The 26,729-nt window shown below is 39.3% G+C and overlaps 1 long non-coding RNA gene across 1 annotated transcript in view; it reads left to right on the forward strand.

The window, feature by feature from the left end:
- LOC123373750 overlaps positions 1 to 26,729 on the forward strand; it is a 77,035-nt gene that overhangs the window by 30,525 nt on the left and 19,781 nt on the right. The window contains exon 3 of the long non-coding RNA XR_006580846.1: positions 23,208 to 23,407. This is a non-coding gene — a long non-coding RNA (uncharacterized LOC123373750). The remainder of the gene's footprint in view (positions 1 to 23,207; positions 23,408 to 26,729) is intronic.

A 26,729-nucleotide genomic window follows, 5' to 3' on the forward strand; every position in this document is an offset into this window, starting at 1 on the left:
CAGGAGTTTTCCAGGCTTAGTTTCTGCCCCGGGTTGAATTTTACCAAGAAGGCTACTACCACTTTTCAGAGTAGTAGCTGTGTTAGTCTGTATCAGCCAAAACAACGAGGAGGCCCCTGTGGCACCTTAGAGACTAACAAATTTATTTGGGCATGTAGTGATGGTGCTAATAATAAATCATTTCTGAGTTTGCTTTTCTGTTTGTAAACTATTGTTCTGAGGTCGCTACAGGAAGCACAGCTTTGGAAACCTCCACTGTCACGCTCATATTATCCAGAAAGCAGTCCCATTAAATGACAAGGGGTGGACATGAAATAGAAAATGGCAGCTCTCTTATAATGCTGTCCTGCAGCTGTATGGCCCCATCCTGGAACTGCTTAGGCATATGACAAGCTGTACCCATTATATGAGTAGTTGCATTGTGAATAAAGTAGTTCACTGATCTAAGTACTGGCAGGATTGAGCCCTAACATAGCAATGCAAAAAAAAAAAAAAAAAAAACCCACCCTAAGTGTGAGTAATCTGCACACAGTGAGCAAGCTGTCCCACATTCCCTACCCAATCAGCAGATAGGAGCTGTGCTCAGTGAACCTGCCATGGTAGTTGATAATAATTGTTGTATTAATTGGTGCTGTCCAGACTAGACAGAATGTAAAAGATCCCACTGTGTCCAATAATTAATGTTTTTTCCCTCACTGCACTATCATTAATAAGGGGTTCCTGCAAGAAACAAATAATTGGATGGTTCAGCTTCATTAGGGTATTTTTAGATAAGGTTTGGTCTGGAGACATATAAGAAAGCTTATTATGTTTATTTAGACTCTATTATCTATTGCTAATGTGTTCGACTGCTTTTGTATCTTCTACATTCTGTGGGGTAGTCGTGAAAAAACAAATGTACAAGTTATGATTTTAAACTACCAAAATACTGGCTTTAAATTATTTGTATGGAAGTGTGTGCGGTGGGGGGGATGTGCCCTCTCAGTTGGAATAAATAACACTGGTCCCATTTAGATGTCCCCTTTTCTCTAAGACACATAAAGCTATTGTTGTAGGAAGAAAAAATAAGTCAGTTTCTACTAATTAGAGCTGTGTGCAGTGGCGATCTCTTGTTTTGGTGATTATCCAAGTGGCTTTTGAAAATGGAATGTGTAAATCTGGTCCTGGAAAATAACTTTGAAAGGCGGACTAAGGGGCTTTTTCAGGGATATCATTTACATGGTCATGTATGACTTTATTATTCTGCAGAGATGCCCTGGGAATCTGATTCACATGAAAACTTGATATGCAAGTAAGCTATAGACCAGGATGTGGCGGATTTACACAGGAAACATATATGGCCTGTCAAAACAATTCTATTTTACCACAGAGGGGCTTTGCACATGCTTTGCAAGGATCATATGCAGGGTCTTATTCTCGAACAATTCTTCACAATCCAAAGTGATTCAAATTAAAATTGCTGTTCCAGAGGATGCGTTGGCTAAATTAATCCCATACAAGTATGCACCTAACACAGATTTATAGGCAACATCAAAATCAAGTGCCCTGTTGTAGATCCCAGGCTGGTAAATTTGGTATCTGAATGCCACGTGTGACAGAATGGACCGCATTGATGCCTGGGGTAACTCAACTGACATCAATGATGGAGTTACACTGCGGCTGAATTTGTCCCACTCTGTCTCTGATATAGCAAGAATAAAAGCAAAGGAAACCACCACCAGAGCCTGCCCACAACCTTTTGGCACCTGAGGGGGGGAGCTCAAATGACGCCCCCATGTCCCCTCACTTGGGCCAAAACTTTGAAAGGTCTCAATTCTGCCTTCTTCCTGTTCTTCTCCACTCACAGTACTGCTCTGCTACCTACTCTAATAAAGGAAAACTAACAACTTAAAATGCCTTATTCCAAAATTTTAAGTAACTCTTAACTTTCAAACGCCTGAACAGCAAATGTAACTTTTCTTGTCTACATAGTAAATACTGGCATTTTTATCGGTTTGAATAATCAAAGTGGTGCTTTCCATTCCTTCTTGGTTGCAAAGATTTTAACTGCTTCCTGAAGGTCCACAGTCTGGGCCAGCTCATGCTCTATTGAGATGGTTGCAAGGCCGACCAGCCTCTCCTGTGTCATTGTGGAGCATAGATGTGTTTTTATTAACTTCAGCTTGGAGAAGCTGTGTTCTCCACTGGCAACTGTTACAGGAAGTGTTAGAAGTATGCACAGAGCAACAAAATCATTTGGAAAGAGGGTGGTCATCTTATTTATGCACATATATTCCAGAACAGCTTTTGGAGTTGATCCTGCTGAAATGTATCTTGAAAGGGCTTTCAGTTCATCACCTAAATCACTCACATCAATATTGCGCATGTCATCATGTGTCAACACTGTCTCTAGTGCCCTGCATTGCTGGTGTAGGTCTTCTTCAGGTATAGTGAGGAGTTTTGGAATATCATACAACATCCCAAATATACTGCTGTGTTCCTTGATCTGCATGAAACGTTCAACTGACTGTATTGCACAATCTAGCACCTGGTTAAAGAAGTCAACTTTGAATTGTTGTTTGCGGTCTCTTATGGGATTATCCTGTGCCTCGTAATCAAAATGTCGTCTTCTTCGGTGACTCTTGTATTCTTGAATGGGTGGGAAAATAGCTTCAGTGTGAAGTTCCTCTGCCAGCTTCTGTGCACTTTTCAGAACATTTTGGAATCCCTCATCTGACCAGTAAGACTGTAGGTATGACTTTGCTTTGTCCAATTGTTCCATTGCTCCAGATCATCGTGGTCAACACCTTGGAGTCTCTTGCTTACAACATTTATTTCAAACAGTATGTCATGCCACAACACTAAGCCACACAGAAATTTGAAGTTATGTATGTTTCTGGTGATTCCATTTCCCTCTGCCACTGTTCTCCCACAAACAGTTCCTGTCATAGCATTATCCTCCATAATGGCAACTATGGCATCATCTATCTTCCCAATTTGGTGTTTGATAGGCTTTATTGCCTCCACTCGACTTTCCCATCGTGTGGCACTCAGTGGTTTCAGTGTCACAGAGGACATTCCCAGATGTTGCTTCAAAATTTGCCATCGATGAGTTGATGGAGAGAAAAATACATAGATGCTTTGAATTACATCAAAAAATTCAGCAGCCTCACTAGAAGCTGATGCTGCATCACTGACCACCAAGTTCAATGAATGAGAACTGCATGGGACAAAAAAAACTTGAGGGTTTAACTCTCAGATCTGTGTCTACATTCTTCCATTCTTTCCTCTCATGTTAGAACCATTATCATAGCCTTGACCTCTCATGTCAGCTATCGCAATTCCTGTATCTTTCAGCTTTTTAAGAAGCACATTTGTCATACCAGCTCCTGTAGTATCATCAATGTCAATAAATTCTAGAAAATGCTCTCTGACAGTCATCTTTGCAGGGACATTTTCATTAGGTTCTGTTGTTGTTACAAAACGCACCATTAAAGTCATTTGTTCTGTATGGCTGATGTCACGTGTGCAGTCCAGAATAACAGAGTAATATCTTGCTCACTTCAGAGCTGCCACAATCTTCTGTTTGACTTTTGTTGCCAGTAACTGTATGATCTCATTTTGAATTGTTTTTCCAAGGTAATGATGTGTGTACATTTCTTGGGTGATGACTCTTCTTAGATGCTCCTGGAGTACAGCATCAAACTCGGCCATCAGCTCCACAATTTTAAGGAAGTTTCCATTGTTTGCCACATACAGCTGATCTGAAGTGCCATGCAGTGCTAGGTTTTGGGTAGCAAGCATTCTCACAATAGCAATGAGCCTTTTCAGAACATTTTGCCAATAAAGAGACTCTGATGCAATCTTCTCTTGATGCTGATCATCTATGATGGCCTTTAACCTTAGTCTCATCTCAAGCTCTTTCCACCTATGGAATGCTCTATATTGATTTGCTGCATTCTCATGGCATGCCAGATTTCTAGCCAGATTTTTCCAGTCGTTTGTTCTTGTAGAACCCAATGTGGCTGGAACCTTAGACTGGAAGAGTGTGCAACAAAAACAGTATGAAGAATTCTGGGGTTTTGAGTACATAAGCCATGGCCTCTCCACTTTGTCACCATTGGGGATTTCACGCCAGTAATGTGTTGGATGGAAACTTCTATTTTCATTGTCTTTGGGGAACATGAAGTTTTTCACTTGCTGTGGCCCATGCAGTACACGGAAGTCCCTCAGGCAACTGCTCAAGTGGGTCCACAGTCCTGGATCATCTAGACTTAAGAAACTAAACCCAGCAGCAGCTGTTTCTTGTGCCTCCACCACACTCTTCTCTGATCCACTCTTTTCTTCAGGAATGTGCATGGTTACATCCATTTGAGAATGAGATATGGATGCTGCAGTAGCTGCCAGGTCACCTGCACTTTGACTAATTGAAAGATCAGGCATCTCCTCACTACTCACATCCTCACTGGGGCCGGAAGGCTCACTGTGAACATTTGTGTCTATGTATCTCAGGAGAGCCCCTTACTGCCTAGATAGAAAAGCTTCCTTTGCTTTTTTTCTTTTTCTGAATGCTGCCCCAGAGGGGCGTTTTCTTCTTTCACTCATGACTGCTGTTCTGTGCCAGCTATAGTGGCTCTCAACACTCAATTGAAGGGGACAGGTAATAAGGTGGTAGCAGGGCCTGAGTGAGAGAAGATAGCATCTTAAAGGCCTAACTGGCTCCTACTACTTCAGTTGACTGCCTGTTCTCCTCAAGTGGGTTCATGGAAGCAACAGGAAACAGGAAGCTCCCTGAGAAGCTGGTGTTAATCAGTCCAGGCTCCTGGGGATGATAGAGAGGTACATAAGAGGTTCCTCCTCCTCTCTCTCCCTGCAGCTCCTGGTGCTTTCTGTTATTCCCTCTCACCTTTTCTCCTGCCTGCCTGTTATGTCTCTTGTTTCCTCCTTCCTCCAGCCAGCACTCCACCATCTCTGTGCATCTAGAGCAGAGAGAATACATATGCACCAGCAGCAGACACAATTTTCTACACTCTGGGTCCTAGTGGCACCCCCCACAGTCTGGCACCTGAGGCAGCCGCCTCAGTTCACCTCATGGTAAGGCCAGCCCTGACCACCACCATAAATTAAATTAATTTTCTTTGTATTCTTGTATTACTCATCATTTTCTGTCTTGGGCAGGGACCTTGGACCAGATTCTCATCTCACTTACAAATCTACCTAGAGAAACTCTACTAACATCTCACTAGTGTAAATGTGATTAGAACTTGGCCCCGTGTCTTCAGACCTGTCTGTAAAGTACTTAACAAACTATTAGTTCTCTACAAATTATCATCTTCAGCAGCATTAATAATAACGCTTTTTTAAAAATAGTTGTTATAAGCAACCTAAAGGTCCTAGCTATTGAATATAACAATTCATATTTAGCCCTGGAATAAGTTGGTATAACTCCAGCAAACTCAATAGAGTTGTGTCCTCTTACACCAGGGTGGACTTTGACCTGATGTTTCTTACTAAAAATAAATTATCTTAAACAATCTTGCTGCCAGTCCATTTTCTATCCAAAATTCCTTGGGCCTGATTCTGATCTAAGTTACATTAGTGTGAAATCATATGTAATTCCACTGAAGTCAGTGGAGTTACACCCAGTGTAAAACCAGTGTAAGTGAAATCAGAATCAAGTCTTTTGAGTCCAGCTTCCTCAGTGCAGAGATTCACATTAGTATGTATGGAAAGTACACCCTTTCTCATAATGATCTGAATACACCTATCAATGTAATAGAAAAACTTTTGCTCTAGAGAACAGGAATACAGAGATATCTCCCCCCAACACCACCACCAAACCCCCCGATATTGGTAGCTTGTTTTAGGTTTAAGAATGTAATAGAGCATGATGGTTCTCTGCACCCACATTAGTTATCTTTAGTAAAACAGAAGAAGATTTAAAATAAGGGAATGGGGTTTGCAGTGTAACAAGATAAAATCATCTCCAACAACCTAGAGGATTTCTTTAATCTTATTTTTAGAGAAGGGCTGAGGAGCTTTTGTAAAACTAGGTTGCTTGGATTCAGTTTCTATTTTATCTGAGCCACCAAAGTTCAGAGTTGTGGGGGTAACAGATAAAAGTTTTCAGCAAACTGGAGTGGTTTTTACATTGCTTTCACAAACCTGAGTCTGGGTTTGGTTTTGCAAAACTTGTTTTAATACAGATCACTCTCTATCCAACCCACCAAAATTCAAGGCAGTTTGGATAAAAGTTTCAAATTATGATCAATATCTATTTTACCTCATGCCTGAGATCTCAAGCCTTCCAGCTCCAATTTATGTGATTACTAAACCCTATTTTATTTTAAATGTTTGAATGAATTAACAGTTAAACATTAATTAAGATACAAAATAAGAAACCAAATCCAGATTTTAAGAATCCCATGGTCTGGGAGTCTTCAAGAGAGCTGATAGACAAACAGATTTTCTGTCCAGCGGGGAACTGCAATATTTCAGTGTTTATTTTCATCCTGAGTTGAACAAAACCTCGAAATATCAGCAGTTTTAGCAGAACAAAAAGCTAAGAAAAAAATTATTTGGAGATGTCTAAATGAAGCATTGTGACATTCCTGAATGAAAACATTTCATTTTGGGTCTAGTTAACATTAATCTCTATGTCTTCCTTAGTCATTGTGGTGACTGGTAGGAATTGTGCTTCTGGTTTCCTTGTGTCCCCATTCTCATCTACAGGCCCTGCTCCCTGACCAAACTACATTTCCCATGATGCACCATGATCTCTTCCTATGGCTGAGCCACCATGGTGCCTCACGTAACTCTCAACTCGAAATCAAATATTTTATTTGGATTTTCCCAATGGAAAATTCTGACAAAATCTGTCTTTTCCTATGAAGAATTTCAGTTTTGATTAACACCCTTTTTCCAAGGGGAAAATGTTTCATCTGAAATTTTTCAACCAACACTATTTTTTTGGTTCACACCATCCGACGAAGTGGGTATTCACCCACGAAAGCTCATGCTCCAAAATGTCTGTTAGTCTATAAGGTGCCACAGGATTCTTTGCTGCTTTTACAGATCCAGACTAACACGGCTACCCCTCTGATACTTGATACCATAAAGGATATTTCCAAGATTCAGGTCTAGGTCTGGATTTTGGTGTCCCAAAACTTAAGATTTATTTGACTCAGTGGTTTTGTTTTTTAGGACAATCATCTTAGTTCACAGAGAAAATTCTCTATAACTGTGATGGCCTCATAGGCCTCTAAGAACAACAAAGAAAAAACAAAACCAGAAACACAATGTCCTTCTCCCAAGAATTCCACTCATTTGCATAGGAAGAGTCATGGAAGTAGTGAGGGCAATCAGGGCCACTTTCTGTGACTGACTCCTGCTTCTCTTAGATGGTAAAAGAGAGAATAGAACTCCTAGGTACCCTACTAACAGAGTCTGTCAGCATCTCCTTTAATGAGTGTAATCTACCATCCACTCTAAAATATGCACTAGTCCAACCAGTACCAAAAAAAAATTGCCTCAGGCTAAAGACTTTATCCAACCATCCCTTTCTAAGTCAGAAATCTCCAGTTCTGCCCTCTTAGCTGTCAGTATCATGAATCCTTCTCATTCAGGTTTCAGGCCAGGACATGGCACTGAAAATTCACTTCTTGCTCTGGTGTGTGACCCCTTCCTCTTCATCCTTCTGGCATTGGATAGCACTGGTCAACAAATACTCCTCTCGTGTCTGCAAGAAGCTTCAGGGATGAATGCAAATGCCCAGAAATGGCTCAAGTCTTTGCTCTCAGACTGAACCCAAATTATGGTCAGTATGAGCAACTTTCCTCCACCTCTAAAGTCCTTATCCTCCAGTCCCTCTGAGCCCCAGTGCTCCCCCCTACATAGGCAATGAGGCCACTGGAAGAGTTGGTGAGACAATGTGAGCTACACCTAGCTGTACATCATCTTTACATCACATGTAAACAACATTATCCCCCAACTTTCTCAGTGCCTAGCTGATATCAACACCTGGATGAAGAGCATCTGCCTAAAACTGAACCCAGGCAGGACTGAGGTGAAGCTTGTAGGAAGAGGGAAGCACTGTGAAGAACTTGCCTCTGTCACATTCCCTAATGTCAAGGGCATCTGCCCTCGCAGTGTTAAGTCAGTCAGTCAGCTGTGGAACGCTCTGGAGCTCTTCTGTGCTATGGATCACCAAATAGCCATGGTAGCAAAAATCAACCACTTCCATCTGCAGCTGGCCAGAGGGATTTGCAGTCCTGTCAGACAAAGACCCGGCCAGGGTGATTCATATATTTATGACCTCAGGCTTCATTATTGAAGCTTACTATATCCAGGGATGAAGCACACACCCTGAGAAACTCCAAATGCAAATGGTACGAAATGCAATAATCTGTTTGTTTAGCAACTCTGGTCACCATAAGCACATCTCCCCAGTACTCTGCATTAATTCATTACAGGTTATAGAATCCAGGGCAAGGTCCCTGTCTTATTGTTCAAATCCACTGGCTCTTATGCTATGACCTCCCATCACAGCTACATTCCCCCAGACCAATCAAACTGTCAACCAATATGATCACTGTAAACAAGTAGTCAAACAAAAAAGCTGATAAACGAATCTAATCAAGCATTTTTCCCCACTGGCTAAGAGGAAGGAAACAGGGTGTTCCTTATTTTTAATTCCTAATTTAGATACATGGGACGCTCTCAGATACTACAGTGATGGGTGCCTAGGCGCTTTGACAGACAGAAACAATTCAATATTAGCACTGTTTAAAATAGGTTTTTAAGGAGACACATTGTGTGAGTAGGTTCTAAAGATTTCCTCCTTTCCCTCCACTATTTTTGGCTGCTGTGAAGCCACGAGGAAAGTGTCTTATGATTATGAAGGGAGGATGTGCTTGTTCAGTGTTTTTTTGTGTGTCAGTTTTTGTTTGTTGAGGCTCAGAGAATAAGACAAGAAGCGCAATCCTACTGTGGCTATCGTACAAGCAGACTGCCTGCTTTTGAAGGTTTGTTGGAAAACAAATCCTTAGCGCTGCAGGCAATCTGGACACCAACACCAATGGCTCAGGGAAAAGAAAGAAATCTACCAGTTGCTGTCTCTCTGCTCCTTCTGCCAGCCCTTGATTCGCTGGATAGGCATTACCAGAAAAAGGATCTCCAGTCAAGTCACTGAATGGAAGAGCTGCCACCATACAAATCAATTCTGTGTGGTGAGAACTCGGTGCATGTGTGTGTTTTGGAGACCTTTCTCCTTTGAAGCAGAAAAATCAAATGAAGCTTCAAAACTTTACCTCGGCCTTAAATTGAGGTAAATCTCATTTGTGCTATGAAATGAGACAAAGTGTAATGAATGGGTAATCCATAAGGTGATACGCCCTGGAAGTTCTGCAGTTACTGAGTGCAATAAAAATCTCCTCCGTGTCTCCAAAAGGTATTTTCTCTTTTGCATTCCTCAGGATGTTACGGCTGTGGCTAAAGGAGAATGGGGCTGTGATATCAAACATTGTGGAATCATTTTGCTTTAAACACTATTTGATTGGGGAAAGAAGTCAGTTTCATTCCTAGGCACATAGGAAAAAACAGTAGAAAAAGAGCAGGGGCAAAGAAAGCACAGATTGCAAATACAGTGAATTTTTTTAAAGGAAATTGAAGAGTGGTATCTAGCCCTCCCTAAAATGTAAACTGTGTACAGATTTACTTTTAAAAATGAACAGATGTTTTTGAGAGTAGGGGGAACTACTGTATAAAAACTCTGCTGGGTGCCTAATATTTTAGATTCCACAGTTCTTGGTTGCTTACAGCAAAAGTTTCAGGGATATACTTTCTAGTGAACTATAAAACAGCCCAAATGATTCATAATCTCTGCATCTCTCTAACTACTGATTTTCCAGTCTGTTCTTTATGTTATCAGAGACCACTTATTGGCATGATACCCAGAGATCTGTCATTTTGTTGTTCAGTGCTATATACCATTATTGTTGGCAACCAGGAAAAGGGACAAGCTTATTAGATGAATAGCAAACATTTTTCCTCTAGCAAAATATGTACAGTACAATCCTTTATGAAACATCAACTATGGATGCAGTTCCTTAGATTCATGTGTCCTATGTGCAATGAATAAAGAAACTACAGAAGGGAATTCAGGGCTCTGCCTGGCCACCTTATTACTGATTGCAATCCAGTATCTATTGCCTGAAACCCACAGAGGCTCTACTACTGCATGCTACCGTTTTACCCATTTCATGCAGGTACAGTGGCCTGGGAGAGGCACTTCAGTTTGAATTTTACATCTGCTGCTATGATCTCAAGTACCCCCTCAAGGACATGAAAACACTTCACCAATTTTGTCTTTAAAAAGACATTTCCAAATGAAGCTTTATCGCCTTTTAATCATAATCTATACGTGAAAGGGTTCCAATTTATAAAGTATATATTAAAAAGATGCATTGAGAGACGTGAGAGAGATTTGATTGGAAAGCTTGGGCCTGCACATTTATTTAATGCCTGGTGATGCCACGTTAAGTGTTATATTCATATTCCTTGCTTCAAGTGCCACTTTAGAGTTCTGGCCCCATGGGTTAATGCAGACCATAGGTATTTCAAGACTAATATATTTTATCGCACTAAGAAAAGCAGGACAGAGGCATCCATCTAGGGTGACCAGATGTCCCAATTTTATAGGGACAGTCCCAATTTTTGGATCTTTTTCCCCCCAGCCCCTATCCCAATTTTTCACATTTGCTGTCTGGTCACAGATATAAAACTGTGAATCTGTGATGAGTCCATAGCAGGCAAAAGAGAGACGTGTCGCCATGCCAGGAATGAGCTGTATGTTTCCTTTCTCCATAGGCTAATTTCTGAGAAGTAACTCAGTTTTACACCATTTTTATAACACTTTGGATGCAACTATGTTATTTTTGCATAAACTCTGTTTTGACAACTTGATTTAATACTATAGTTACAGGATACAGTTATAATGATAGTGGACTTGTTCTCTGATCTTTATACCTGTGTAATTTCAATTTATGCAATCATATATATATATAGTATATATATATATATATAATGGATGAGGTCCACTGAAGCTAATGGAACTACACTGACTTACCAGCTGGCCCATAATGTGTAGACAAATTAATGGACTACATGTTTGATCCAAAGTCCATTGATGTCCTTTGAATCATTCCCATTGACTTCAATTGGCTTTGGATCAGGCCCTAAATAACTTGAAAGGACTTCTCCATCTCAGATGGCCATGATTCTAGAGAGACTTTTTTTTTCTTTCCCCCTCTCTGGGAACTCTTTGAAATCACTAAGTTATTTAAAATTAAAGTGGACAGAGAAATAGTTAAAATTTAATATGTTAAGCAACAGGGTGTGGTGGGTATTTTGACCAAACATTTGTTTAAAATATATGTAAGAACAAAGAATTCCTGTGCATGTTCATACTAATAACAGCACAGGTAACTAATGAAAAGTATATTGTATTGCGAATTTACTCTGAAACTACTTTTCTATTTATAGCCTTCAGCGTGGCTTCATTAAATAGCTATGAGGGACCACATTTTGATTACATGTTTTATGTGCATTACATATGCAGTGCAAAATGGTGTAATTACTTAATTGCTCCTTATTAGAATTTTGCAATGTATATAGGGTATTGTTGTAAACTTTAAGAGACAAACAATTGACATTAGAACCTTTTTTGATTTGCAAATGAATCTAACACTAAGGTGTGCCAAGAGCATTTATTGTCTCATAATGTGATTTACATTTTCCATGCTGTTCCTGGTATATGCAAGTAGGGGCAAAATGGCTGATGTCTGCAAATGCCCGAAAGGCTAATAAAGCTTGCTGTGCTCCCAGCATGCTCTCTGCCGTCAGAAACCAGCAATTAACTTAATAGGGTTCTTGAAATGCAGTAGATCTATGAAATGTGGCATGTGTTGACATTCTCCTGCTGATCTAAACAACCTCCCATCACTGAGTAGCAGGATATGTTTGCTATTTGAATTATTTAGGAGCTTGTTATGTGAATTATAAAGCAGCATTTTGCTGTATTAAGTCTAATATTTTATGATCTTCAATTGATTAGGTAGGCTTTCAGGATTACATATAAAGGTTAGGGTAAAATATTCCAGATTCTGGCAGCTTGTCTATAGAGCTGTGTTTTCAGACTTGAGGCAGCAAAAGAAAAGAAGTATTTTTCTTCTTCAAAAACAGTGCTCATGCTATATTTTTTTCCACACTCTCAAAAAAAACCTATTCTGAGGAGAAGCACATCAGCATTTAAATGGGAAAGTGGCTCTTCCGTTTAACTTGAGGAAAATTAATATATGTATGGATTTTCGTGATCTTGACTTGTTCATGTGATGGGAGCATGAGCAGATCCCAAATACAACAGGGAACCGGGAAGCTGGAAAGTAAAAGAGGACAACAGAAGGGATGGTACAAAGAGAGAGATATCTAGATTGGAGCTGGAGGTATAATTTCCATCTCTGGTAGACATACCCATGCTAGGTCTGATCGAGCTAGTGCACTAAAAATAGAAATGTAACTGTAGTGCCATGTGCTATGGAACAAGTGAGTTCTATCCCTTCTGAAAAAGACAGGAATGGGGGAGGCAGACAACCAGAGCTAGTGAGTGTGGAAATAAGACAAAGAAAGAAAGAAAGAAAGAAAGAAAGAAAGAAAGAAGCCGAAACAGACAAAGGAGGAAAAGAAAGACAAGTCACAGAAGAAAGGGGAGAAAGAAAATAGAAGAAAAGTATAGGAAAAAATCCAAGATATTTACAGGAAATAAAGACTGTGTTCTAGCATGACCCATAAGGTCTTACAAGCCCTACTTGCCTCTTGCTTCACACTGCTGTACCTATTCCATGCTACAGGCTACTGTCACCAATGATAGGTGTTGGAATACTGACACATCCTTTAACATAATTAGTAGATTTAATTCATACACACCAGCAGGGAAGGGCAAGCAACCTTTTCAGTCTGGCCGTTCAGTGGACCATGTGAATGAAGCCTACCAGCCATTTAAAAAGTGTGTCACTGCCATTAGAAAAAGCAATTAAGTATTAAAAGCTTCACTCACACTTTTTATAAGAGATGAGGCCCACCCTAATACATTTTGCTTGAATTCGGTTGTGGTCAGGAATATCTCTGATATCTTAATGACAATGTGCACACTAGAATCTAAATACATCTAAATATAACCATACTTTGGCATATTCTAGGATCCCAAATTGGGTGTTTTCAGCTGCCCAAATTTCCATTCTGGTTTATGGATCTTCTCCATCCAAAAAACACCATCACAGGTCATTACCAGGTATTATATCTGCAGCCTCCAGCATTAGAAGTGTGAGCATCTACTACTGGAGCTAAAGGAGTAACTCCATCAGTTGGCAGCTGTAGTAGACTCTCATCCCCTGTGGACCAGCTGGGGGACACACAGCAGACATTGGACAAAGGGCTACATGCAGTCACACCATTTCTGTAAAGAGTGCCCAGCTGGAACCCTGCTTCAAAATGTGCATATTCAGTCTGTAGGGAAAAAGCTATTGTAGAGGGACTGGATTGCTTGAGGACTGATCATAATATTCAGAGCCTTTCATGCCTTAGCCGATGGTTCAAAATCAGCCCACATCCAAAATCTTTCACTGTTTGATGTCTGTCTGCTCAGGTGGCCTACATGCAATGAATTGATAGTCTTAGACCAGTACCTAGGAGCAGGTTCTCAGATTTTAAAACCCACCCCACTATTAGATACTATTAGTTATATTTGTTGGCAATTTCACCATAGAGGCCAGGTACCAAATAGACATGGCAATGAACAGGGCTCCCAAAACAGGGTTGATACACAGTGGTACAGTAGCGTGAGGAAGCCTGAGTTGCTGCTACCCACATTTTGTGGGAAGAAATAGAGACCTTTCTGCCTTCCATTACACTGGTGTAAATCCAGTCACCTTCAGGGCTTATCAGCATCCTTCATGAACTTTCAATCCATTCAAACAAACTTTCAAAATAAACTCTATAGTAATTTTTTAAGCACTTTGGCTCTCAGCATGTGCTACTGTTGTCATGTATGAGTGAATGGCAAGGCCAGCAGTTGCATTACTTTATATCTCAGCCTGAAAAATCTGGCAACACTCCTTGGCCAATGCAAGGACAAGCTAGTCTACGTTTACAAAGAGTTCCCCTTTTGTCCCTTGTAAAGTGTCATGAGTATTTACAGAGCAGAGGATTATGTCTGACACCCCAAGTTTCTTTTTGGTAGGATTTCACTTGAGAATTCTATTCCTAGGGAGCCTCCAGCTTCAGGTATGACACTAATCTGTTCCAGAGCTCCGCACACTGATGGAAGCTGCCTCTTTCTTACAAAGTATCTAAATTCCCTGTAAAACACACAGACAGACAGACACACGGAGACAGTCCTGCAATTACTTTATACAGTCAAAAAGAAAAGGTGTGGGGACACTCCCTGCCCATAGTTGAAAGTTGTGGGCATGTGTTGGGACAGCCCAAGACTTCACTCCCGTGGCTGGCTGGAGTAATGTATTTCAGAGTTCCTTCTGGCTGGATAGCAGCCAGCCAACAGACCCACCCAGCTGCAGAAAAGAAAATGTACATACATTACTAGAGAAGGAGCAGAGAGAGCCTCTAATGTTATTTTTCTTTGCATGGAAATGTAAATCTATCTCATAATTTCTGAATAACAAAATTGTAAATGTCAGCATTGTATCTTTATTCAGCAAGCAGTTTACTAAACACAACTCCTAATAGGAATGCCACATAAATGTCTGAAGCATGCTCACCAGTCTTAGCAATGGAGATCTAAGCACGTTGCATCCCAGGGTAGTGGTATTATAAGAGGGAGAATAAAATAGAGTAATGGAGTGCAGAAGTACATTAATGATACTGTTATAGCCAGTGGCCTTATCATAATTATGGAAACAATAGTATATGATACTCTTAATGTGCGTGTGTGTGTGTGTGTGTGTGTGTGTGTTTCTGAACAATTATTTATTTTTAACTACTACATACTGTTTTAAATTCAATTATTGATAAGTAACAAGGTATGGACTATTATTGTGTTTCTAGACATTTACTTAAAATGAATTAAATCACAATTATGTGTCATTTATTTTGCATAAAATGAGCTCTAAATAGTCTTAATCATGTAGCTATGAAAAGAACAACCATACCATTGTTTTCTATATTTGAACAATAATTCTATATTTAAACTTAAACATTATAATTTGCAGCTTTGTTTGCCTTGCTTAGAAGTTAGATAGGTAAGATTGACACCTCACTTTTGACTCCAGACATTAGATTTAACAAGCATAATTTTCATTCATTTATGTCTAGACTGATTTTTTTATCAATGTATTTATTGTAGAAAGCAAATGTACATAAAGAAAGTTGGCATATTTATGAAGGAAAGCTGAATTGACTTTTATGTGCTACTTTGTCCAACTGATAAAATACCTACTGGCATAAAAATACCTATAACAAGAATTGAAATCATACCAAACTCTAATTGACGTGTGGTTTTAAAAATGCACAAAGTAATAATATACTATCTCCTAAATAAAGATTCTTCTGTTCACACTTTATCCATTTTCAAGAATCTTTTTGTCATGTAAATTTGCATTGATTAGTTTTTAATTTGAGTTTCTAAAAATGTGCTCTGCATATTAAATTCTAGCAAAAGTAGATTTTTTGCCAGTTTTAATAACAATAATTGTGATCCACAGATGAAGAGCCTTGTTGGATATTTTGTAATATGTCTAAAATGTCTGCTTCAATGATCTTTAGTTTAAGTAATGTCCAATGTTATTTACCTATGCTGGAAAACTTTAAATGTTGAATCAAGTGTGGATATTCAAAGGGAACAAAGCCATTTAGGACCCAATCCTGCAGTCATTGCTCATGCAAGCAAAACTGTCAATCACTTCAGGACCAAAGTAAATGCACAACATTGCAGAAATAGAGCAGGATTTGACCCTAAAGTGAACGGGAATTTTGCCTTAGTAAGAATTATGAGAGGTGTGAATTCACTAAAGCCCTGACCCAAAGCCTATTGCATTGCATGGGAGCCTGTCCACTGATTTCAGCAGTCTTGGGCTGAGGCTCTCAATATAAAATGGATTTTCTTTAAGAAATCTGGGGCCAGATCCTGTAGTCCTTATTCAAGCAATAGGAGTTTTGTTTCTGAAGGACAGCAGGATTCCAGGGCCTGTGTTAGTAATTATGTACATTGTCCAATACTATAACTTTATCATAAATTGCAGTGGAAGGAGTGCACATACAGGTGATGAATGGGGAAAATGAAGATGGATATAAAATTGCAAAACCCAGAATAAATGACCTAAATTAAAAATACATCTTAGTAGTAGAGAAATAGGTATCTATCTAGAAAACAGATGTAAGTGAGGAAGTGTGGAAGAACAATTGTCACATGAAAAAGAGTAAATAAGATGATTAACCAAGGGGAGAAATTAACCCCAAAATGCATTTAATATTCATTCTAAATATAAAACAATTTGTTTACATGTAGCTCAGTTTTTTCTAACATTAATCTTTTTCACTTTAGAATAATAATTAAGATTTTTTTTTCTTTACTATTGTTAAAAGACAGAGTTTCATCATAATGGAGGGTTTCTGATGGCTTTCTAAGGAGAGTTTTTGAAGGTAACATTTCTTTGCTCTTTCTGGACATTCAGAACTTGTACAAAATGCCATTCACATCCATATTTTTTATAAATAACATTCATAAATTACTTTTGGACCAAGCTTTTCCCGCCTCTCTCCCTTTTACAGCAAAAACATATCAGGTATTACAGTTTAAGCATAAAAACAAACCATGTCTGAAATAATCTAAAGATTAAACTTTATTTTTCTTAGCTGATTGCATTATTTGAACAATAATGTGTTCATAAAATTATTCATCTGACTGATGAAAGAAAATACCTGATACATATTTTTTATTCAAATATTACTCCTGTGGAATATTGGCAACATTTTATGTTTCAGCCTAAGCTATAAATTCCTTCAGAAAAAATCAAATGTCTTTAAAGAATATTTCTGTTTGAAAAGGAATTAAGCCTTCCTGAAAGAATTTTAAAGGTTGTGATATTCGCAGTCTGATAAAGCAGCACCTTTAATGAAATTCTAATTAGCAATTTCATGCACTTTGCTATTAGTCATATCAGATTAGTGCACATTTTCACAGCCTTCCTTTAATTAAGTGCACTTATTCCAAGTTTCAAACACTCTTCTTATAAGATGAAAACTGTGCTGAAATGTTATTTAGTAAACAGCAGATGTGAGAAAGTGTAGGTGTGCATGTGTGTGTTGATGGACATTTTTAACTGTCCACAGACTTACACATTTGCAGTTCCTGCCACTTCTTTTATTTGAAATGTCTTCTGTTTGTTGGCATACATTTCTATTGTGCCTTTAAAAACCAAACACAGATGAAGGCCTATTTCCCGAATATTTCAAGGAACATCCAAAACTTTCCAGTGACTGGCATTTCTGATAAATGAATTTCAGTTGCTATACGAATTTCAGAACAAATTCTGGATAACCCAGAATGCAGACAATCAAGTCTCACACATCCAAGTTTCCCCTTAAATACATCACACCATTTCTCTTAAAATCCTTGGTGTAAATCTGCCTGTGGGCCCAATTTTACTAAAGTCATTGGCAAAACTCCCATTTACTTCAGTGGACCAGGTTTGGGCCTTATCTCCAGCAGAAGGATACTGCACTGCAAATAATTATAAAATATTATACACAACACTCATCTCTGTGCAAGGGCTGATTGACTTGTATGGTCGGCATTGTAAAAGGTGAGAGATTACAAATAATGCATTAATTCACAGTACACCTTGCTCTGCATGATATGAGCAACATGAGGATTGATTTAATATACATAATGATAAGCAAGCCTGTTATGGACATGAAGATAAAGGATATCACACATTTCTTGCCATTTCCATAATACCCAGAGCTATAAACACACCAAAGCATGTATTTTTTCATTTTACCGTCATATTTTCTAAATGTATGCAATGGCTTTCCAGTTAGAGGGAAACATGTTTTCCAGAATACCCATGAACTCTCTTGCTTTTGCTATGCTCTGTTCGTCATACCACTACTGTAGCCTATTTTGGTTGAGATTTAGCATTGTAATATATTAACTAATTGTGCGCATTTTTAAACACATGCTCTCTTGTTGATGTCATTCATTTAGACTGTAACATTTCTGACATTTTTAGATAGTCCCTAGAGGCTCGTAGCCCTCTTAGCAGTTCCCTTTCAGTGAGGGCTGTTTGCTTTATGATTACTGACTGACATCTCAATAACTTGGAACATATTGAGTAGTGCATATCTATTGAACAGCTTTTTTAAATGCATGGTCCACTTTGTCAAGTCATGTGTGAGCCATAATTTAGGCTAATAATTACCAGACATGAATGCTATGAAACATTGGTGTCTACACTCTATTTTTTTTAAGTACTGAATTTTAATGCATTCAGAAAACGTTTGCCTAAGGCTAAGATAGACCCCTCCTCTCCTCCTTGCCCCCCCCCCCCAAAAAACATATGGAAGCACTTTAAAAGTGATAAATGATTTGGAATCTACATTGTCTACTGGTGTGCGTCTCAGGAAAGAAAATTAGAGTTAACAGGTGTTAGATAGGGAATGGTGAAGCATTTTAATAGAATTGTCAAAATGTTGGTACCAGATGTTGACATTAATGCATGCAACAAAGAATGTAATGCTGTGCAGCCACTTAAATGATTATTTGTTTAAATTTCAAGTCATAGCAGGAAATCCTTAGTTTGCCCACTACCTTTGTGTACAGGCCATTCCTCCTGTACTTTCCTCGATGATTTGCATCAAAGTGTAATGGTTATACGGCTCACATCTGCATGCTTTAAATAATCCATGCCTGTCAAATTTCATTTTTTCCTCTCAGATCATAACCATCACAACCCCTTCTGCACTAGCCTTGAAGTCTCTATAAATATATTTGTACATTAGAAAAAAAATGATTTAAATACTGTAAGTTACAGGATAATTAATCTTTGAACTACTCCATAACTTCGATTGTATTTACCAAGTAATCTGCATGAATTTGTAATTACTAAGTATTTATATGGTATTTTCCATGTAATCACAAAGTTATATGGTTATATGAGTCCTGTAAATTATAGGAATACCGGGGGGCGGGGGGAACCTAATCTCTACTCTCTCCACTAAAAAGCTTTTCCAGAAATCTTTGGAATTCTCTTCACTTAGGTTGTCTGAGGAGGCACAGAAAGTATATCCTTTAGAGATTAGTAGAATTTTCTGCCAACAAAAGAGATCCAAAATCCATGTACAGTGTAAGAGAAGGGTGGATTTTTGTTATCTCTTTTCTTTTGTTTTAACACTAAATCAATAATCGGTTCTTGCAGAGAGAATTTGTTATAGTTTACAGACCACTGAAAGCTCAGCATCCATTCATGCTTCAAAGACTAAAGAAATATTTCCCTTCCCAATCTTTACAGAATCCTAAACAGTATGTATCCTGTAGTCGTACCATCGCACACTCTGATCTTGTCAGAGCTCAGCCTTGGCTTTGCCTCAGTAAGGCCTCTTGCACTCTCTCTTTTCAAAATACTAATCAAGCAGTTTCTCCTACAAGGTTGAAAGGAAGCAAAAGAAATGTATGGTTATTGCTATTTCTATTCTGAAATTCTTGGGAGTGAGCACTCAGACACTACAAAGATGCAGTCATGTCAATAAACAAATAGCTAGATTAGATTAATTGGATCAATTGACTGATAGTGCTAATTAGATCATAAAGATAGGGTTGATATTTAAATGTAAAGCCACCATAGAAAACCTTGTATGTTCTAGGAAGCAGTATTGGTTATTCAGTCGCTGGCGTTCTCGCCTCTCTATGGAGCCTTTCTCTGGCAAGATGCTAGGAGCCAGTGTATCGTTGGAGGTGTTGTCGTTTGGATTAGACATAAAACCAAAGACTACCTGACCACTTGTATATATTAACGATCCATAACACTTTCTAAAAGAATAAAAATATTAACATAGGCGGCATAATGACGTTTTGCTTACTTATAACCTCCTCTTGCTTATAATCAGGGGTCCTGGAACAATTTATATAGTGGGGGCGCTGTGAACCATTGAACCAAACTGTAAACCCTGTATATTATGGAAACCACTTCAAGTCAGGGGGTGCTGTAGCACTCCCAGCACCTCTAGTTCCAGCACCTATGCTTATAATTTAAATTCAGCATGGTTGTCTTCTTATCTTCCTGGCCCAGACTATTGTGCAGCGTTCCAGTGTGCTACAAGATATGTTCCATCCCAGAGGAAGATGTATTTCAATAATGCTTGTAAAGAGATTTCTTCTTATGTATTGCAGTGAATGTCCTACTGAAAATTTATGGTACATGTTAGACTATTTTGCCAAACATCCATAGGTACATATTTACTATGCACATTCCTTTTTTTCATATATAAACCTTATGGCCAGAAGCTCCAGAGAGGAAAGAATTTTTTTCTCCCTCTGTTGGTGAAAAGGGGAAAGTGCTGACATAGATAGGTTCATTTGTATAGGCTAACTACCCACAATTCCTCTAGTGACGATTAGAGAGGTTCCGAGTGGCAAACAGCTCATTTCTAAGTTGCCAGGACATTGCTCCAGGGCTCTTGGCTTCCTTACCACGGGGACTTAGCTGTAAGAGATGGTGCAGAGGACTCTGCAATGAGAGAGAGATTGAGGACTTTGCTGCCAAAACAATGCAGAGGAAAACAGCAGAGCCGAGCAGATGCCAGTGAGGCCTGCATACCCAGCACCTTCATAAAGCTGAATCACTAAGTTGGTGGCACTTCTTTGCAGGACCAGTCAAGCAGTTCCCTTGGGCCTGGAGACAGACCTGCAAAGAGACACTTGGACTACTGATCTGCTTTGATCTAAACTGCGAGTGGTGTTTGGTGTATGGTGAGGTGGCGCAGTCAAGAACTATTACCTGTGGGACATTCTTACTGGTGGGTGGGAAACGAGTTAGATGGACCACTGCCAAAGTTACCGGATGGGGTTAGGGTTCCTCTTTATTTGCATTTATGCTCTGTTTCTGTGTTTTCCCAAGTTTATGACTGTTCCTTTTCCTGGATTAAACAAAGACTGTGAATGGCTTGCCAACTACAGAACCAGTTTCTCCTCCCTTGGTTTTCACTCAACTGCTAGAACAGGGCTTCATCCTCCCTGATTGAACTAACCTTGTTATCTCTAGCTTGCTTCTTGCTTCTTGCTTGCATATATAAACCTGCCCCTGGAAATTTCCACTACTTGCATCCGAAGAAGTGGGTATTCACCCACAAAAGCTCATGCTGCAAAACGTCTGTTAGTCTATAAGGTGCCACAGGATTCTTTGCTGTTCCTTTTCCTGTAATAAAGATTTCCTTGTTTGTACATAGTCTGAGTACTTGTGAGTGGGGAAATTCTGCCTATTAAGGGCACACAGGGAGAGTGTGTTTAGTTTTCCCAGGTTTCTGGGTGGGGACTCGAACTGGTTTAGTTATTTGTCAGAGGAACCCCTAGCTATATTGAACCATGTCCTTTTTGCTGCTGTTAACCACCTGGCAGAAGGGTTATGTATATAATTGTATACACACTTGCCAGATGCCAGACCAGTATTTCCATGTGACCTAGTCACCTCTGCTGTCACAATCCCCTCAGCCAGCCTGATACAGATACTAAACTGTATAACTAGTAGACATACAAAACTTAAAAATGGGACCAGTTGGGAAAGCTCAGATCCAGGCAGGACTCTGGATTTTCCCAAGTTCAGGAGAGTTCCAATATCCTGCGGCTTTACTCTGGGACCATTTCTGCTAACAACGATTGTCCTGTAATGGCAAATTTTCTACTCAACACATCAGAGGGCAATGAGACATTATAAGCCTAGATGCAGTAAATATGTTTCCCTATAGGGAATGATATAGAAGATATACTGTATAAAGCACAACAGAAAAGCAGAAAGATACAGACTTTAGTGCCCTCTGCAACTGTACGTCCATACTACTCGCCCGGGTCGGCGGGTAGCGATCGACTTCTCGGAGTTCGATATATCGCGTCTCATCTAGACGCGATATATCGAACTCCGAACGCGCTCCCGTCGACTCCGGAACTCCACCACCGCGAACAGCAGTGGCGGAGTCGACGGGGGAGCCGCGGACTTCGATCCCACGGCGTCTGGACGGGTAAGTAGTTCGAGCTAAGGTAGTTCGAGTTCAGCTATGCTATTTGCGTAGCTGAACTTGCGTACCTTAGTTCGACCCCCCCCCCAGTGTAGACCAGGCCTAAAGCTATACGCATGCATCTTCTCTGTTTATACTTTGGTTGAGGTAGAGTGTATGTCATGATTTATTTCTTTATTCTCATAGCTATGCAGTATCTTCATTTCTGGGTGAAATCCTGCCCCGACATGTAGGAGTCAGGCTGAGATGTGGGTGGGGGGAGGCATGCTGCCAGCATGTAGCATACAGAAGAGCCATTTTGATTATACTGGGCAGGATGATGAGGCCAGGTAGCCATTACTAGAGCTGTGCGAGAAGTCGATTTTCCTTTTCAAGGGGAATTCTGTGATTTCAAGCTATTTTTCTATTCCAAAAACATTATGGACTTCCTACAAAACAAAATTCTGGGGGGGGGGGGGAAATTGGGTTGATTGAAACATTTTGTTCTGATTAAATCAAAATGTTTCATTGTGACTTCAATTTTTTTATTGTATATTATCGAATGTCAGAGAAAAGAAAAGTCATTTTGAAATGGAAAATCAAAACCTTTCATTCCCAAAAGAATGCTTCCTTCCAATTCTTTTTTTCTTTGAAATTGTGTTGAAATCCACACGTTTCTGCAAAATGTTTTGATTTTTAAAAATGACACTTCCTGACAGAACAATGTTCTGTCAGAAAAATTCCAGCCACCTCTACACATTACGCATTAGTGCACACAGAGCTTTTGCTTTGAAGAGGTGCAGCAAGTGCCCTTGGCCTAGCAACTGTAATATGTGTGATACCAGCTGTAGGCTTACCCGTGTTAGTGGCTTATAGACCATGTCCTCCTAAGAGCATGTTGTACCACCTAGCACAATAGCTGACCACCTTTCTTGCATTCTCTTGAACATTAGGTAGGAATCCTGCCCAGCTCCTGTGAGAGAGTGAGGAGGCTGAAAAGCACCCTCCTCGCAGTACAAACAGCAATCCCCTCCACCGGCAGATCACCAGCACAGGCCACAAGGAACTTTCACCACCTCCTAACATCATCATTTTCACAACCCTGAGACTTGGGTTGAGGCAGAACAGTGACATCAATAGGGCTACTAAAGGAGTAAGTACTACTCAACATGAGTTACCAGCTGCCCTCAATGTCCTCAGAGTAGTTGAGAGCACTCAGTGCCCTGCAGGATAAGGCCCTAGTTGAGATGATTAGATACATACATAAATAACAGCACCATATTCAGTGTCAAATGACTTGCGGAGGTAATAATGGCATTGGGCTCTGACTCAGGGAGTGATATTACTGTAGAGCAGGGCCTTAATAGTGAACTGTGGTTCTGGTATATTACTATGTAGCCGATGAAGTAACTCCTTCCGCTGATGATGATAAAGTCAAATTAAAATTTCTAAAGTCAAATTAAAATTTCCTAGGGAAGTCATATCATCAGGGCAGGGGGACCAAGAAGTAATGAAAAGAGGCTGTCCCTCTCTGTGGACTGCCCAAGGTCTGTGGGATTTATCTGCAGATCTCAGCATATTTACTTTGCAGTGATGACCTGCCCTCTGTAGCTAGGCAAATGCAAAGGAAAAGACCTAGTGGGAGATCTATGGCCTCCAGTCCATTAGAATCTTATCAGAATTGTTACCCTTGTGTGAAAGACGATATGGACTCGGGGTCCTCAACTGTGTAAATGGAACTATGGCAATTTACACCAGCTGAGGATCCGCTCCTTTGCTTTTTCAGCCACAGCCATGGCTGCTATGCCAAGCTGGAGAATATTTCTCGCAACAGCTTTCCTCTGTGCCAATATTTCAGAGTGCCCTGACCCAAAGATTATTTCTGCTTTAGCAAAACCACCTCCCAGAATTCAGCTGAGAAACTTGCACGTGGACCTTATATAGAAAGGGTGTTTCACCAAGACTATATCGCTTCTTTAAAATATTCCTTCCTCCCATAGCCTTGCCACATGCCAATACGTGAATGCTTTTCATTAAATGCAAATAACATATTTTTGAGCAACTCGAGCCTTACACTCTTTGTACTATTCATCATTATGCATACCTAATATATTTCGCAAACCCCCAATTCTCCAGCCTTCTGTCTTTTGAGGCACATTTCTGAAATCAAATGAAAATATTACACCCCTGTTTACTTTTAGACATGTATTTTTTTTTTTCAAAGCAAATGCATTCTGTGTTTTAAGTGAGATACCACCATGTATTTATGGGAGTTTAATAAGTTCTTCCATTAATAACATAGACAAACTAATTTACCAGAACGTGTCTGTTTTAAACTTTGGGAACAAAGAGTGGGAGTATGAAAATCAATCTTTCCTTTGTACTTGAGCCACTGACCCATTAAAGCTTTGAAGATCATTTCTTTAAGAAATTGTGAGGAGTTATTTAACTACAAACAGCAGCTACCTTCCCATTCCAGCTGCGTAATCAAGCGTAATAAATTAGAGGGAAAAAATAAAGGTTCACTCCATTTTTTTTTATAACTGAAAATTCTTAATAGCACTTTGACAAATCGACCCGCAACAGAAAGAAGCCAGCTTTTTTTTTTAAATGCTGTTAAAGCACTGATGTTAAAAATGCTGTTAAAACATTAGCTTTAATGATGGGTCACAATTTTTCTTAGTTACTCTAGGCTTAATTATTTGACATAAATTAATTGTTAAATTTTCCCATTATTGGGAAAAGTTAACAATATTGTGAACTACAGCATTGTCAACATCTATATGCATGAAGATTTGAAGCCATTTTCCTTTTTTCTTAACCAGGTGAAATCCTAAATGTATTACCAGTTGTTAATAGTTATTAATGACTAGTATTTCAAATTTTAGTATTGACAGTATGTTTAGAATTATACAATAAAAAATAACAAAACAATCCCTTCCTTAAATTACCTGCAGTCTAAAAATGATACTGATACCTACCTGATACCTAGCCAATACAAACACCCAGGGGGAGGAAAGTAAATAAACATGACGTATCTAAAACCTACTTGTAAAAGGAAAACAGGTATGCGCCATTTTTGAAACATGAAACATGTAAGCTTTTTGTTGATTTGGTCCTGAAATAGATAATTATTCCTTAAACAAATCTATTGGTTCTGTTTTCCAGGCCTCTGTTTATTACGAGATATGAACGTGTTGTAAGAGGATTCAGATAACTTAAAATAGCGTGGGTTTCCTGCTAAAAGAAGAACAGTTAGGAGGATAATATACTGTTTTGTGTGGTTCTCTAGGAGGCTTGCCATTCAGTATTCCCCACTCCCAAGGAAGAATGAACCACAGGAAAAAGTTCAAAATGGTGATTTTTACCTGCCTCTGGGGTATGTTTTTGCTAAATCAGTTGCATTATGGTCTTTGTCACGTGTGCAAGAGGCATGCAAGAAAGGCTCTCATAACAATTAATTAATTAATATTTAGCACTTTATATAGTGTATTACATACTGCAGACTGCTTTTTTCGAGAAGGCTGCCTAGGGTCTATGCACAAAAATGCTTGTGCAATTTACATGTGTGATCTCAGCAACTGGACAAGCAGATCAGGTCACTCTCAACATAAATGACTATAGTGATACTTCACTAGTCATTTTCATGCACAATTGTGGTATCTGTAAACAAACTGGTAAGCAGACAAGTATATACAAATCTCAGACTTTTTCTTCTTTTGCCTCCAGAGTGTTGTCCAAACATAAGCCAATTAATTAATTTGTTTAATAGTATTCTTAAAATATTTTCCTCAATCCATTCTATATTAATTAAATAAAAGTGACTGTTTTTTTTTAAGCTCATTCAAGTTTGTTCAAAGTAGATAGGCTTATTGGGACAGGAAACACTAGGTTCAACTGTAAAATGTGAAAGTTTGTGAGAGGCTTTTGTTCCTATAAGCACCTAAAGCTTGGGGCCAGATCCTCAGCTGGTGTTAGTGTGAACCCATTGTTTCAGATCCTCAGCTGCATTGTCTTCAGGGGAGTTATGTCCATTTATACACCAGGTGAGGATTTGGTCTGTTGGCTTCAATAGCAGTAGGCCATTTTAGCCTACCTGAGGGTTTAGCCCTCTATGCTTATCTGAAGTCTGTTCAAATTATATGAACTTCACCATTAAAAGAAACTTTGCCTGGAACTATCACAAGAATTGCTTTTCTCCAAGTGATTCAATGAGGCCTCCTATTGGGGCTAGTTAAATTTATCTGTTTTGCATAATATTAATTATGAATTTACACTGTTTTGGGGTGAAGACGTTTGCAAGAGTGTAGAATAGTTTGGACAAATAATTTTCAGACAACAGGCTGCTCATGAACTGTTTGCTTCCAATGATTTGCTAATCAGTATTCATGAGGAGCGGTTAGTTATCCTGAAGCTTGACAGTATCTACCCGTCCTGTGAGGAGTGAGTGCTTTCTTTAATAGAAGAAACTCGGT

Source organism: Mauremys mutica, chromosome 7, assembly GCF_020497125.1.
Source record: "Mauremys mutica isolate MM-2020 ecotype Southern chromosome 7, ASM2049712v1, whole genome shotgun sequence".
Lineage (NCBI taxonomy): Eukaryota > Metazoa > Chordata > Testudines > Geoemydidae > Mauremys > Mauremys mutica.